This window comes from Budorcas taxicolor, chromosome 13 (assembly GCF_023091745.1).
Source record: "Budorcas taxicolor isolate Tak-1 chromosome 13, Takin1.1, whole genome shotgun sequence".
Taxonomy (NCBI): Eukaryota; Metazoa; Chordata; class Mammalia; order Artiodactyla; family Bovidae; genus Budorcas; species Budorcas taxicolor.
Genome location: NC_068922.1, coordinates 82754370 through 82769654, shown reverse-complemented (window position 1 = coordinate 82769654; position 15285 = coordinate 82754370).

Here is a 15285-nt window from a genome sequence, read left to right as displayed (position 1 = left end):
TACTGACAGAGGACCTGGGCCATTCTCTGCCGGGAGGTGGGGTGTCCTGTGTGTGGTCAGGTGCTTAGCAGCATCTCTGGGCTCTAACCACTAGAAGCCGATAAAACCTCCTCTCTTCAGTGTCTCCAGACTTTGCTGAGTGTCCCCTGGGAGGGAGGGAAAAATCATTCTCTGTTGAAAAACCCTGTCCTAAACCAATCATTCCAATAATTTTTGAAAGATATCAAAGTCCTTTCTGGTTCATGTGAGTTACTGCATTATGTAAGAAAAGCAAAATCTTGTTGCATTCGTGACTTTTCTACTTTATTCCTGAATCCCAGCTCCCTTTTCTGTATTTCCTCATTCCTGCCTTATACTAGGAATCTTTTTTAATTTAAAATTTCATTAAAAATTTAATTTAAAAATTTTCTAATTTAAAATTTCAACTGGATTGAAAAGTTAATGGTAACCGCATAGTTTATTCAGTAAGGAATGTTCCCTGCTGAATAATAGGTGGATAAAATGTATTGATTTGCCATAAAAGTCATACATTTATAAAGTGCCCAGAATTTTAGAAAATGGTTATAAAAAAATCTAAATCCTTGGTGCAACTCAGTGAGCTGGTAATAAGTTTTGAGCTGAATGATAAGAGAGGTGTGAAATATGTCGGTAGAATTTGTATGAACTTCGTGTTCTGCAAAGCTTGTGGAAGCTGAATAGGAAACTGCAATACCCGCGCGGTGAGAATGGTTGCAGGAATCCAGGCTCGCGTCTCTCTAAGCCCCCCTCTCTCGGGCTCGCGTGCTTCATACTTGCTGTGCCTTTGAGACTGACACACTTCACGGAATGCGTGATAGAGCAGGAGCGCTTTCTGCTTGGAGTCAGAAGCCCAGAGAAACAATAAATGTTTATGGAAGGTAGTAACAGTTTAGGGCTCCATCCCCAGCCGACGCCAAACACAGTATGTCTTGCTGGAGGCACAGCACTGCTGGGATTCTGTTCTGTCAGAATCTCCCTGCGCAGAATTGGCTCCTGTTTCTGTCCCTGCGGAGGGGAACAGACTCGAGGTGAAATAAGGAGTTTTTTCTTCCTCTTTGATGACAGACAGCCCCACTGCCTAGCTGTAAAGCCTTGTGTGTCTAAATGTTTAAAATACACTTTCTAATTTCTTTCCTGTTTTAGGAATTCTATTCTGGGTCTCCAAAATTTCCTAACTTTCTGACAGCTCTCACAGTTCTATCTCAAATTCTGAGCTCTCTCCTGAGTCTCAGACTTAAATTTTCAACCATATTTAAAGTATATCCATGAAGACACTTATCAGGTATCTTTCTCAAGCTTAGCATGTTCGAAATTGGACCAAACCTGTTTTCCTTTTCGTATTCATTCCTACTTCTCAGTTAATACTGACTTGACCCAGGAAAAAATTTTGAGGTCATCCTTGATTCTAATCTGTTGCCCTGTCCTCCTGCCCAAACTGGTCGTGCGCTCATCTCTCCTTCCTGAATGGAGCGGGCAGCCACCCGCTTCTCTGCGGTTCCGCCGCCCCCCTTGCTGCCTCCCTTCCTGGAACAACCCGTGTCCCCAGCCAGGACTGCAGGCCTGTCTGTTTCCAGCCCTGCCTTCTGACAGTCCACAGTATCTTCAGCACACAACAGAGTGATAAAAAGTAAAAAGAAATCAAAGTCAGATCACATCATTCCTCTGACTAAAAAGAAAAACCAACCTAATAGGAAAAGTGATCAGCTTTGTGGTTACTTGGCAGGGGAGAGGGGCTGGTGCTGGATGAAGGTAGTCAAAAGGTGAAAACTTAGCTGTAAGGTACAAAAGCACCAGAGATGTAACGTGTGATACAGTGATGGCTATGGAGTTGGTCCTGGGCTTCCCTGGTGGCTCAGTAGCAAAGAATCCTCCTGCTGATGCGGGAGACATGGTCTGGGAAGATCCCATAGGCCTTGGGGCAACTTAGCACATGCATCAGGACGACTGAGGCCCATGCACCCTAAAGCCTCCGGCACACAGGAGAAGCCGCTGCAATAAGCAGCTCATGCACCAGATGCAGAGAGGAGACCCTGCCGGCTACAACTAGAGGAAGCCCACGTGCAGCAGGAAGACGCAAGAATAAATACATTAATTTAAAGATAGAGCTGATCCCAAGGTGTTCACCACAAGAAGAAAACAGTTTCCCTTTTCTTTCTTTTTCTTGTACACACAGAAGATGATGAATGTTAACTAAATTACCATGGTAATCATGTCACAATGCATTCAAGTTGAAATGTGATGCTTTACACCTTAAACTTATACAGTGTTTTATGTCAGTGAAAGTTCCATAAAACTAGAAAAAAGCTAAAAAACAAGAAAACTAATTTCAGGCTATTTTAATAAGATTCTGCTGGGTAAGGGCTGGAATAGCCTTTCGGTATATCTTACAATCGTCAGGCTTTGTGAGCTTAGGTTTTCTATTTCGTCCTGCAAATGATAACAAAGGGAAAAGGAAAATCAAAATGGTTAAAGGGACAGAAACCAGGTCATTTGGAAAAAAATTTAAATGATTGTCTAGCCTGAAAAAGTGAAAAAGAAAAAAAGCCTCTACTGTGATCTAATGTGTGTGTGTGTGTGTGTGTGTGTGTGTGTGTGTGCGCACGCGCGCATGCGTGTGTGTGTGTGTTCAGTTGCTCAATCATGTCTGACACTTTGTGACCCCCATGGACTGTAGCCCACCAGTCTCCTCCATCCATGGGATTTCCCAGGCAAGAAAACTGGAGTGGGTCACCATTTCCTTCTCCAGGGGAACTTCCTGACCCAGGGATTGAACCCGCGTCTCCTGCATTGGCACGCAGATTTTTTGCCATGGTGCCACCTGGGTCGGGGAGACACCCTGGAGGAGGGCACAGCAACCCACTACAGTATTCTTGCTGCAGACTCCCATGGACAGAGGAGCTGGGGGCTATAGTCCGTAGGGTCACAAAGAGTCCGATACAACTGAAGCAATTTAGCACACACGCACTGAGTATATGGTCTTAGCAAAGGCAATCTGAAGAACCCAGATGAAAAAAATTAGCGATTTGAAACTGAAGGAGGACATTACCAAGGGAAGAAAGACACTAAGCATGATTCCTGGGATGAATAGCTGACCATCCGAAAATTAGAGAAGACTAAAGATCAAAATTTACTAGGACCCTGCAAGCTGACCAGTTCCCTCGCAGCTGCAAAGCACTGTGTTATAAGAGCGATCCACAGAATGCACCCTGTGTAATGCAAAAGGGACTCTGCTGGGAGTTTATGGTCACATAAGAGGGCAGCCAGATAGAAGACCCTAAAGATGGACACAGCATCCTCTGAGAACAGCTGGTGTTCTCGAGGCAGAACTCTTTTGAAAGCCCCAAGCCACTCTGGAGTTCACCTGTGTTGTGGTGCGCTTAGTCGATCAGTCTTGTCTGACTCTTTGCGCCCCCATGGACTGTAGATGGAGTAGACAAATGCTCAGTGGTAAACCAGAGGACTTATTCCCATTCTCATAATGGCTACCTAAAAGACTATGTGGAGTATTAAAGTCTCCCGCTATTACTGTGTAATTGTTGATTTCCCCTTTCATACTTGTTAGCACTCGTCTTACATATTGCGGTGCTCCTATGTTGGGTGCATATATATTTATAATTGTTGTATCTTCTTCTTGGATTGATCCTTTGATCACTATGTAGTGGCCTTCTTTGTCTCTTTCCACAGCCTTTGTCTTAAAGTCTATTTTATCGGATATGAGTATTGCCACTCCTGCTTTCTTTTGGTCTCTATTTGCGTGGAATATCTTTTTCCAGCCCTTCACTTTCAGTCTGTATGCGTCCCTTGTTTTGAGGTGGGTCTCTTGTAAGCAGCATATAGAGGGGTCTTGTTTTTGTATCCATTCGGCCAATCTTTGTCTTTTGGTTGGGGCATTCAACCCATTTACGTTTAAGGTAATTATTGATAAGTATGATCCCGTTACCATTTACTTTATTGTTTGGGGTTTGGGTTTATACACCCTTTTTGTGTTTCCTGTCTAGAGAATATCTTTTAGAATTTGTTGGAGAGCTGGTTTGGTGGTGCTGAATTCTCTCAGCTTTTGCTTGTCTGTAAAGCTTTTGATTTCTCCTTCATATTTGAATGAGATCCTTGCTGGGTACAGTAATCTGGGCTGTAGGTTATTTTCTTTCATCACTTTAAGTATGTCTTGCCATTCCCTCCTGGCCTGAAGACTTTCTATTGAAAGGTCAGCTGTTATCCTTATGGGAATCCCCTTGTGTGTTATTTGTTGTTTTTCCCTTGCTGCTTTTAATATTTGTTCTTTGTGTTTGATCTTTGTTAATTTGATTAATATGTGTCTTGGGGTGTTTCGCCTTGGATTTATCCTATTTGGAACTCTCTGGGTTTCTTGGACTTGGGTGATTATTTCCTTCCCCATTTTAGGGAAGTTTTCAACTATTATCTCCTCAAGGATTTTCTCTTTCTTTTTGTCTTCTTCTTCTGGGACTCCTATAATTTGAATGTTGGAGCGTTTCATGTTGTCCTGGAGGTCTCTGAGATTGTCCTCATTTCTTTTAATTCATTGCAATGAAAAGAATAAAATACTTAGGAATATATCTACCCAAAGAAACCAAAGACCTATATATAGAAAACTATAAAACACTGATGAAAGAAATCAAAGAGGACACTAATAGATGGAGAAATATACCATGTTCATGGATTGGAAGAATCAATATAGTGAAAATGAGTATACTACCCAAAGCAATTTACAAATTCAATGCAATCCCTATCAAGCTACCAGCCATATTTTTCACAGAACTAGAACAAATAATTTCAAGATTTGTATGGAAATACAAAAAACCTCGAATTGCCAAAGCAATCTTGAGAAAGAAAAATGGAACTGGAGGAATCAACTTGCCTGACTTCAGGCTCTACTACAAAGCCACAGTCATCAAAACAGTATGGTACTGGCACAAAGACAGAAATATAGATCAATGGAACAAAATAGAAAGCCCAGAGATAAATCCACACACCTATGGACACCTTATCTTTGACAAAGGAGGCAAGAATATACAATGGAGTAAAGACAATCTCTTTAACAAGTGGTGCTGGGAAAACTGGTCAACCACTTGTAAAAGAATGAAACTAGATCACTTTCTAACACTGCACACGAAAATAAACTCAAAATGGATTAAAGATCTAAATGTAAGACCAGAAACTATAAAACTCCGAGAGGAGAATATAGGCAAAACACTCTCCGACATAAATCACAGCAGGATCCTATATGATCCACCTCCCAGAATTCTGGAAATAAAAGCAAAAATAAACAAATGGGATCTAATTAAAATTAAAAGCTTCTGCACAACAAAGGAAAATATAAACAAGGTGAAAAGACAGCCTTCTGAATGGGAGAAAATAATAGCAAATGAAACAACTGACAAACAACTAATCTCAAAAATATACAAGCAACTTATGCAACTCAATTCCAGAAAAATAAACGACCCAATCAAAAAATGGGCCAAAGAACTAAATAGACATTTCTCCAAAGAAGACATATGGATGGCTAACAAACACACGAAAAGATGCTCAACATCACTCATTATCAGAGAAATGCAAATCAAAACCACAATGAGGTACCACTTCACACCAGTCAGAATGGCTGCGATCCAAAAATCTGCAAGCAATAAATGCTGGAGAGGGTGTGGAGAAAAGGGAACCCTCCTACACTGTTGGTGGGAATGCAAGCTAGTACAACCACTATGGAAAACAGTGTGGAGATTCCTTAAAAAATTGCAAATAGAACTGCCATATGACCCAGCAATCCCACTGCTGGGCATACACACCGAGGAAACCAGAACTGAAAGAGACACATGTACCCCAATGTTCATTGCAGCACTGTTTATAATAGCCAGGACATGGAAACAACCTAGATGTCCATCAGCAGATGAATGGATAAGAAAGCTGTGGTACATATACACAATGGAGTATTACTCAGCTGTTAAAAAGAATACATTTGAATCAGTTCTGATGAGATGGATGAAACTGGAGCCGATTATACAGAGTGAAGTAAGCCAGAAAGAAAAACACCAATACAGTATACTAACACATATATATGGAATTTAGAAAGATGGCAATGATGACCCTGTATGCAAGACAGCAAAAAAGACACAGATGTGTGTAGTGGACTTTTGGACTCAGAGGGAGAGGGAGAGGGTGGGATGATTTGGGAGAATGGCATTGAAACATGTATACTATCATGTAAGAATCGAATCACCAGTCTGTGTCTGATGCAGGATACAGCATGCTTGGGGCTGGTGCACGGGGATGACCCAGAGGGATGTTGTGGGGAGGGAGGTGGGAGGGGGGTTCATGTTTGGGATCACATGTACACCCGTGGTGGATTCATGTCAATGTATGGCAAAACCAATACAGTATTATAAAGTAAAATAAAGTAAAAATAAAAAGTTTAAAAAAAAGAAAGACTATGTGGAATTTACACACCAGACTTTCATAAACTCTAAATGAGAATCTTAAATTGTAGGTTAATAAGGCCTTGCAGACATTAAGTTATGGGAAGTTAGGGATTATATTTACCAATTCTCTGAGTTCCTGAAACTTCTCATAATGCCTGTGACATAGCAGATGCTCCATGAATATTCACCAAAAGGATTAAAGCAGATGAAAAAGTATGAAATCCATGATTGTGACATAGTTTATATTTTCCAGAAATCAGTGCCGCCACCTCTGGAAAGCTCCTTTGCTCAATGGGCTGTATCAGTTCCTTCTCTGATGCGCTGGCCTCTTATGGCAGGGTACTCATCTGCCTGTCCTCACACTAGACTATAACCCCATGGACGCAGGAACCTTCTCAGTTGACTGGTATGTACACAGAGTGGGCCTCCACAGATGTCAAATAAATGAATGAATGATTGCTCTGTGCTTTGTAATATCATTCATTTCCGTGAATTCCAAGATCTAGCACAGTGTTTAGTACGTAACAGGTACTGAAAATTACTAATTTTGTGAAAGAATGGGTCAATAGCTTTCAGTCTTTAGAATCAATATGAACACAGATAGTTGGAGCTAGACCTCTGGAGCATGGGTCTGTCATCCCTCACAACTAGAACAAGATTAAGACCTTCAGACATCCTAAATACTGGGCTTGCCTGGTGGTTCAGTGGTTGCAAATCCATCTGCCCACGCAGGGGACACAATTCATTCCCAGCTCTGGGAAGATCCCACATGCTGCGGAGCAGCTAAACTCAAGCACCACGACTTCTGAAGCCCACTGCCCTGGACCCCGTGTTCCACAACAAGAGAAGCCCGCGCTGCAGCTAGAGAAAGCCTACACACAGAAACGAAGGCCCAGCAGAGCCAAAAGTGAACAGGTAAGGCTTTAACATAAGAAATCCTGAACACTGGAAGGACTGTACAATTTAAAATGAAAATAAAACCTAAATGAACAGTGGGAAAAAACTTGTTTCTGGAATGTCAGATTGTGAAGTCCATCAGAGGTGGAGGTGTCCTCCCCGTGGGGACCTGCAGTTCAAGAACAAGCTGTTGTTTCTATGATTCCTCCTACAGCCACAGGGGCTTGGCCGAGGTCTCACCTCTCGCCAGCAGGAGAGCCAGCTCAGGCCAGCGGTCTTGCCTTCTCCGGGCACCCCGGCCTCGCTTCGCATCGCCGGGTATTTCTGGACACGCATCTGGGATGGCGATTCGTGCCGATAGTTCCTGCGTCGCCTTCCCAGAAAGCTAGAGCTGATCAAAGCAAGGCGAACGTGGACAGGCTGACAGTCTGGGTCTGAGAAGGGCCCCCAAAAGCTCACAGATGGTGAAAGGCCCCTCCTGGTCACCTGTGTGGAAAGAGCTGCCTGCTGCCCTGACATTAGCTCAGTGGCTGGGGAATCAATCAGCTCGGAAAGGCGCGGAGTGCTGCCTTCCATGGTGGGAGAAAGAGAGCGCGTCTTCATCTCCAAAAGCTACAGAGGCTTGGAGCTGGAGGGGCTTTCAAAAGAAGGTGGATGTTACACAACAGGAGATAAAAGGGGCCTTGAAACCATCTGTGAGGGGTAGCTGGGCATGGCGGGCGGCGACAGAAAGGACGTTCTTACAACAGTGTAGTACTCAACCTTAATTTATTAACTTAGAACAAACCATGGACCTTGAGATAAAAGCTAAAACTTTTCATAAGAACACATAGGAACAAATCTTCAAGACCTTAGGCTAGGCAGAGATCTTCCAGGATGCAAAGTGCACATATCATAAAAGAAAAACAAACTGGATTCAAAATTGAGTAATGCACTGCTGTATTGTGCTGCTTGGACGCAGTGTCAAGCTGGGCCTCAGCCCCGCGGTTCTTCTGGAACAAAGATGGAAGGCAAACTGTGTAAGTTTGGTTTCTGGTTCTTTAAATTAGAATACTAACTGTGTTACTGACACTTAGGAGAGGATGCTTTTGCGTTTGGGGGGCTGTCTTCCATGTGGGATGGTAGCAGCCTCCTGGCTTCTATTAGGCGCTCTCGGCATCATCCCCACCCCAGTCACGAGAGCCCAAACTGTCTCCAGGTCCTGCCAGAGGTCCTCAGCGCAGGGATGGGCTCTGCAAGATCACCCCCAGTTGAGAACTACTTTCTGTTCAGTTGTTAAGTCACGTCCGACTCTTTGCAACCCATGGACTGTAGAATGCCAGGCTCCTCTGCCCTCCACTGTCTCCCAGAGTTTGCTCAAATTCAGGTCCACTGAGTCAGTGATGCTGTCTAACCACCGCATCCTCTGTCGCCCTCTTCTCCTCCTGCCTTCAGTCTTTCCCAGCATCAGGGTCTCTTCCAATGAGCCGGCTGTTCGCATCAAGTGGCCAAAGTATTGGAACTTCAGCTTCAGCATCAGTCCTTCCAATGAATATTCAGGGCTGATTTCCTTTAGGATGGACTGGTTGGATCTCCCTGCTGTCCAAAGGCCTCAGTAGAGTCTTATCCAGTACCACAATTCAAAAGCATCAATCTGAGACTACTACTTTAAATTAACTGATACTATTTATGGTAAATGAAACACTCAGAAAACTCCAACATTGTCTATCATCGTTAGTACCTCATGTGTGGGGCTAGAATAAACTGTCTCCTTTTCCTGTACATGGACATGGAGGAGAACAGAGAAAAAAAGATGGCCTCAGTGTGATTCTCACAAAGAGAACAATGTAACACAAAAAGAAGAGAGGAAGGAAGAGAAAAGAAAGAAAGGAAAGAAGGAAGAAAGACCCTACACAGAGGACGCAGTTAAAATGCAGCTGACCTGTCAACTGCCAAGGGCGATAATAACTAAGAGGTGAACTTCGTTTGTTATGGGAAGATCTCAAAGATTAGCAATTAACCAATACTGTCCATCCAAATCACTGAGTCACCCTTTGAGTGGAAAGTGCAAAAGAGAAAAGGTTCTTAGTAACATGTAACGCTGGCTTTGGGCTGGGAAGCCTTGACCCTGGGCCTGTTCGGTTGGGGCACACGTCCTCTCCCTAGGAGACACCTCCTGCATGTTCCCAGGTCTGCCTGAGAGAGCTGGCCAGGCTGGTCTCCCACCAAGCAGGGACCCAGGGCCCAGGCACATGTGTGCTTGGAGCGGGGTGCAGAGCTGGTGTGCCAGGGCGTGCGTCGGCTCCTGCAGCCAGCCACGTCCTGAGCAGCAGCCGGCTTTTGTAGGTGGCTCTGTGGTTTCAGAGGGCTTCTCGGGTGGCACTGGTGGTAAAGAGCCCATGCCAGTGCATAAGAGGCATACGAGGCGCGGGCTTGATCCCCGGGCCCAGAAGATCCCCTGAAGGAGGAAAGGCAGCCACTCCACTATTCCCGCCTGGAGAATCCCAGGGACAGAGGAGTCTAGCGAGTTATGGTCCACAGGGTGGCAAAGAGTCAGGCACAACGGAAGGGACTTAACATAGCCGCAGAGAATGTCCAATTTTCTCCATTTGGAAAATGGCCCTAGTATTTGTGGAAACAATTTTTCTGCTGCGGGGAAATTGAAGAAATAGATTGTAGTCTATTCATAGACCACTTTCCTGGAGATTAAATGAATGGACCAGACCTACAGGCGTCAACCTGGGTAGCTTTTCAAAGCTTCCTTGTGCTACAGAAGACAGACTACAAACACACAGTTCAAGGGGTAATATCATGTGCATTTCGCAAACACACAAAACAGAATCGGGCACTGTTTGTGGATGTATATTTCATACGTAGTAAAAGCAAAAACAAAGTACATGTAAATATTAAGCACAAAAAGATTGTCTTGTTTCTGAAGGAGAGATGAAGAGGAACTTATGAAGAAATGGGTCTCCTGGAGAGTAAACAATGCTTATTGAGAGGAAGAGTGAAGCGGAGAATGCACGGCGCAACATGCTAAGATGTGGGAATCTGGATGATATTTACATAGATTTCTGCTGTTTCTTTTCTTTTTGGTTAACTTGCACTCTTTAAAAAAGAGTAAGATTGGGAACAACTGGACATCCATATTAAAAAGAAAACTCCAGACACAGACCTTATACCCATCACAAAAATTAGCTAAAAATGAATCACAAAGTTAAATGGAAAACTCAGAACAGGAGAAAATCTAGGCGACTTTGGGTTTGGCAATTACTTTTTTTTTCTTGGCAACGACTTTTTCGGTGTAACACCAAGGCGTGATCCGAGAACGAAACAATTAACAAACTGGGCGTCGTCAGAGTGAAGAGCTCTGGCTCTAAGAAAGGCCCCGACAGAGAGGATACCTGTAAAAGATGCGTCTGATAAGAGAGCTAAGTGTTGGCAACAGAAAAATAAACAGCCTAGTGAATCAATGGTCCAAAGACCTTGACAGACTCCTCACCGAAGAGGACAGACGGTTGGCAAATAAGCACGTGAACACAGTCCACAGTGCACGTCCCCGGGGAAGAGCCAGTGGAAGCAGCACTACAGGCCTACTGGAAGGGCACTGCCTCCCCCATGCTGGCGAGGATGCGGGGCCCAGAGGCTCCCACTCAGGGCTGAGCGGGCGCGAAGGGCTGCAGCCGCTTTGGAGGACAATTTGCTGTCAGAAATCCCGGGACTCCCGGGTCGGAGAGAATCCTGGGTTAGTACCAACAGCAGCAGCAGTGGCCGGCATGTCAGGAAGTCCCAGTACCACACCTCGTCTTGCTTCCTTGGCCAAATTTCCACACAACGCTCTGTGACAGCGGTCACTTGATTTGCTTCTAATCTTGGTGATGATGCCCAACTGTTTCAGCACTGAGTCTGATATTGCTTCTTTGTCTTATTAACCTCCTTTTAATTTATTTCTATTATTACAATGACAATGATAAATTTTACCAAATGTCCTTTATTCTTCAGTTTAGTTTAGTTCAGTTCAGTCGCTCAGTCGTGTCCAACTCTCTGCGACCCATGAATCGCAGCACGCCAGGCCTCCCTGTCCATCACCAACTCCTGGAGTTCACTCTGACTCACGTCCATCAAGTCCGTGATGCCATCCAGCCATCTCATCCTCAGTCATCCCCTTCTCCTCCTGCCCCCAATCCCTCCTAGCATCAGAATCTTTTCCAATGAGTCAACGCTTCCCATGAGGTGGCCAAAGTACTGGAGTTTCAGCTTTAGCATCAGTCCTTCCAAAGGACACCCAGGGTTGATCTTCTTCAGAATGGACTGGTTGGATCTCCTTGCAGTCCAAGGGACTCTCAAGAGTCTTCACCAACACCACAGTTCAAAAGCATCAATTCTTCGGCACTCGGCCTTCTTCACAGTCCAACTCTCACATCCATACATGACCACAGGAAAAACCATAGCCTTGACTAGACGGACCTTAGTCAGCAAAGTAATGTCTCTGCTTTTGAATATGCTGTCTAGGTTGGTCATAACTTTCCTTCCAAGGAGTAAGCGTCTTTTAATTTCATGGCTGCAGTCACCATCTGCAGTGATTCTGGAGCCCCCCAAAATAAAGTCTGACACTGTTTCCACTGTTTCCCCATCTATTTCCCATGAAGTGATGGGACCGGATGCCATGATCTTCGTTTTCTGAATGTTGAGCTTTAAGCCAACTTTTCCACTCTCCTCTTTCACTTTCATCAAGAGGCTTTTTAGTTCCTCCTCACTTTCTGCCATAAGGGTGCTGTCATCTGCAGATCTGAGGTTACTGATGTTTCTCCCGGCTTAGTTATGTTTTTCCTTTCATCTCTCACTCTGCTCTGTGCTGACACACTTTCTTTCTAAGGATGTGCCATCATTGTAAACAGAGTCTCTCCAGCTGGCCCTAGCTAGTGGACAATATTCTTTTCTTTTGTGTTTTTTCCCCATAATTTTTCTAGCAGAGACTCCTAATTCCTCACCTGTGGATGGAGTCTGTAATGTCTCCAGCTATAAAAGTGGTTTCCTCTATTCTTGTGGTTTTTCATTTGCTCAGTCAGTTCTGACTCTTTGTGACCCCATGGACTGCAGCACACCAGGCTTCCCTGTCCTTCACCATCTCCTCGATTTTGCTCAAACTCACGTCCATCGAGTTGGTGATGCCATCCAACCATCTCGCGCTCTGTCTCCCTCTTCCCCTCCCACCTTTAGTCTTTCCCAGCATCAGAGTCTTTTCCGATGAGTGGCTCTTTGCATCTAGTGACAAAAGTACTGGAGTGTCAGCTCCAGCATCAGTCCTTCCAGTGAATATTCCAGGTTGACTTCCTCTAGGATTGACTGGTTGGATCTCCTTGCAGTCCAAGGGACTCTCAAGAGTCTTCTCCAGCACCACAGTTCGAAAGCATCGATTCTTCAGCACTCAGCTTTCTTTGTAGTCCAACTCTTACATCTGTACAAGACTCCTGGAAAAAACCATAGTTTTGACTGTATAGACATTTGTAGCCAAAGTAATGTCTCTGTTTTTAATGTGCTATCTAGGTTTGCCATTGCTTCTCTTCCCAGGAGCAAGGGTCCCTTAATTTCATGGCTGCAGTCACTGTTCTCAGTGATTTTGGAGCCCAAGAAAATAAAGTCAGCCAGTGTTTCCACTGTTTCCCCATCTGTTTGCCATGAATTGATGGGACCAGTGCCATGATCTTAGTTTTTTGAATGTTGAGTTTTAAGCCAACTTTTTCACTCTCTTCTTTCACTTTCCTCAAGAGGGTCTTTATTCTTCTTCACTTTCTGCCATAAGGGCGATGTCATCTGCATATCTGAGGTTATTGATATTTCTCCCAGCAATCTTGATTCCAGCTTCTGCTTCATCCAGTCTGGCATTTCACATGATGTCCTCTGCAATGAAGTTAAATAAGCATATGAATATTATACAGCCTTGATGTACTTCTTTCCCAATTTTGAACCAGTCTGTTGTTCCATGTATGGTTCTAACTGTTGCCTTTTGGTCTGCAAACAGGTTTCTCAGGAGGCAGGTCAGGTGGTATTCCCATCTCTTTAAGAATTTTCCACAGTTTGTTGTGATCCACACAGTCAAAGGTGTTAGCGTAGTCAAGGAAGCAGAAATAAAATTTGGAATTTGGAATTTTCTAGCTTTTTCTATGATCCAGCGGATGTTGAGAGTTTGGTCTCTGGTTCCTCTGCCTTCTCTAAATCCAGCTTGAACATCTAGACATTTTCAGTTCACATACTGTTGAAACCTAGGTTGAAGGATTTTGAGCATTACTTTGCTAGCATGTGAAATGAGTGCAACTGTGTGATAGCTTGAACATTCTTTGGCATTAACCTTCTTTGAGATTGGGATAAAAATTGACCTTTTCCAGTCCTGTGGCCACTGCTGAGTTTTCCAAGTTTTCTGGCATATTGAGTGCAGCACTTTCACAGCATCATCTTTCAGGATTTGAAACAGCTCAACTGGAATCCCATCACCTCTGCTAGCTTTGTCCCTAGGGCTGCTTCCTGAGGCCCACCTGACTTCACGTCCCAGGGTGTCTGGCTCTGGGTGAGAGATCGCACCATCTGGTTAGCCAGGACATCAAGGTCGTTTCGGGCTGTCCTTCTGTGTAGTCTTCCATCTCTTCTTGATTTTTTCTGCTTCTGTTGGGTCCATACTGTCTTTATCCTTTTTGAACCATCTTTGCATGAAACGTTTCATTTGTATCTCAAATTTTCTTGAAGAGCTCTCTAGTCTTTCCCATTCGATTGTTTCCCCCTATTTCTTTTCATTGCTCACTTAGGAAGGCTTTCTTATCTCTCCTTCCCATTCGTTGGAACTCTGCATTCAGTTAGTTAGTCTTTCCTTTTCTCCCTTGCCTTTTATCTCTGTTCTTTTCACAGCTATCTGTAAGGCCTCCTAAGACGGCCACTTTGCCTTTTTGCACTTCTTTTCCCTGGGGTGGCTTCGACCCCCACCTCCTGTACAATGTTGTGAGCCTCTGTCCATAGTTCTTCAGGCTCTGTGTCTGTCGGATCGAATCCCTGAATCTGTTTCTCACATCCTGTTTATAATCATAAGGGGCTTGACTTAAGTCATACCTGCATGGCCTGGTGGCTTCCCCTATGCTCTTCAATTTAAGTCTGAATTAGTAGTAAGCAGCTCGTGGTCTGAGCCGCGGTCTGCTTCCGGTCTTCTACATCACTGGCTACAAAGACTAAAATCAGTTCAATTCCTCATCTTAATGTATCTGTTTACACATATCAGTCAATTAATTAGTTTAAGAGTTATTGTAACACTAACACTTTTTAACATTCTTCAAATCAACCTTACTTTATCGTATCAAATTTATCTTGTCTAGCAATGGACAGAATTGACTAATATTTTATTTCTATATCAATATTAATATGTGAGATTGATACCTTTTAGCTTCTCATATAAAGCTTTGTTAAGTTTTGATTTCAAAGTCATGCTTCATAAAATTAACTAGAAATATTTTATTATTTTACTCTGCTCTAGAGCAGACTGCAGAGCAGTGGGGATTGGGGCAAATCAGTCACAAGGGCCTCTCGAGGCGCGTCCATGTAGCAACGGTTTTACCACTCATTGCTTTCCTTTTCGTTTTTTTATGATTTTTTTCCTTGAATAAATTCCAAGAACTTACATTTTCTGACAATATTATCCATTTAACTGAGTTTTCCATTCCTTAATATAGAGAAAGGACTGTGTAAAGTCCAGAGAGCCTCTTGATGAAAGTGAAAGAGGAGAGTGACAAAGCTGGCTTAAAACTCAACATTCAACAAACTAAGATCACATCATCCAGTCCTCACTTCATGGCAAATAGATCGAGAGAAAATGGAAACAGTGACAGACTTTATCTGGGGGGGCTCTAAAATCACTGCAGACAGTGACTGCAGCCATGAAACTAAAAGATGCTTGCTCCTTGGAAGAAACACTATGACC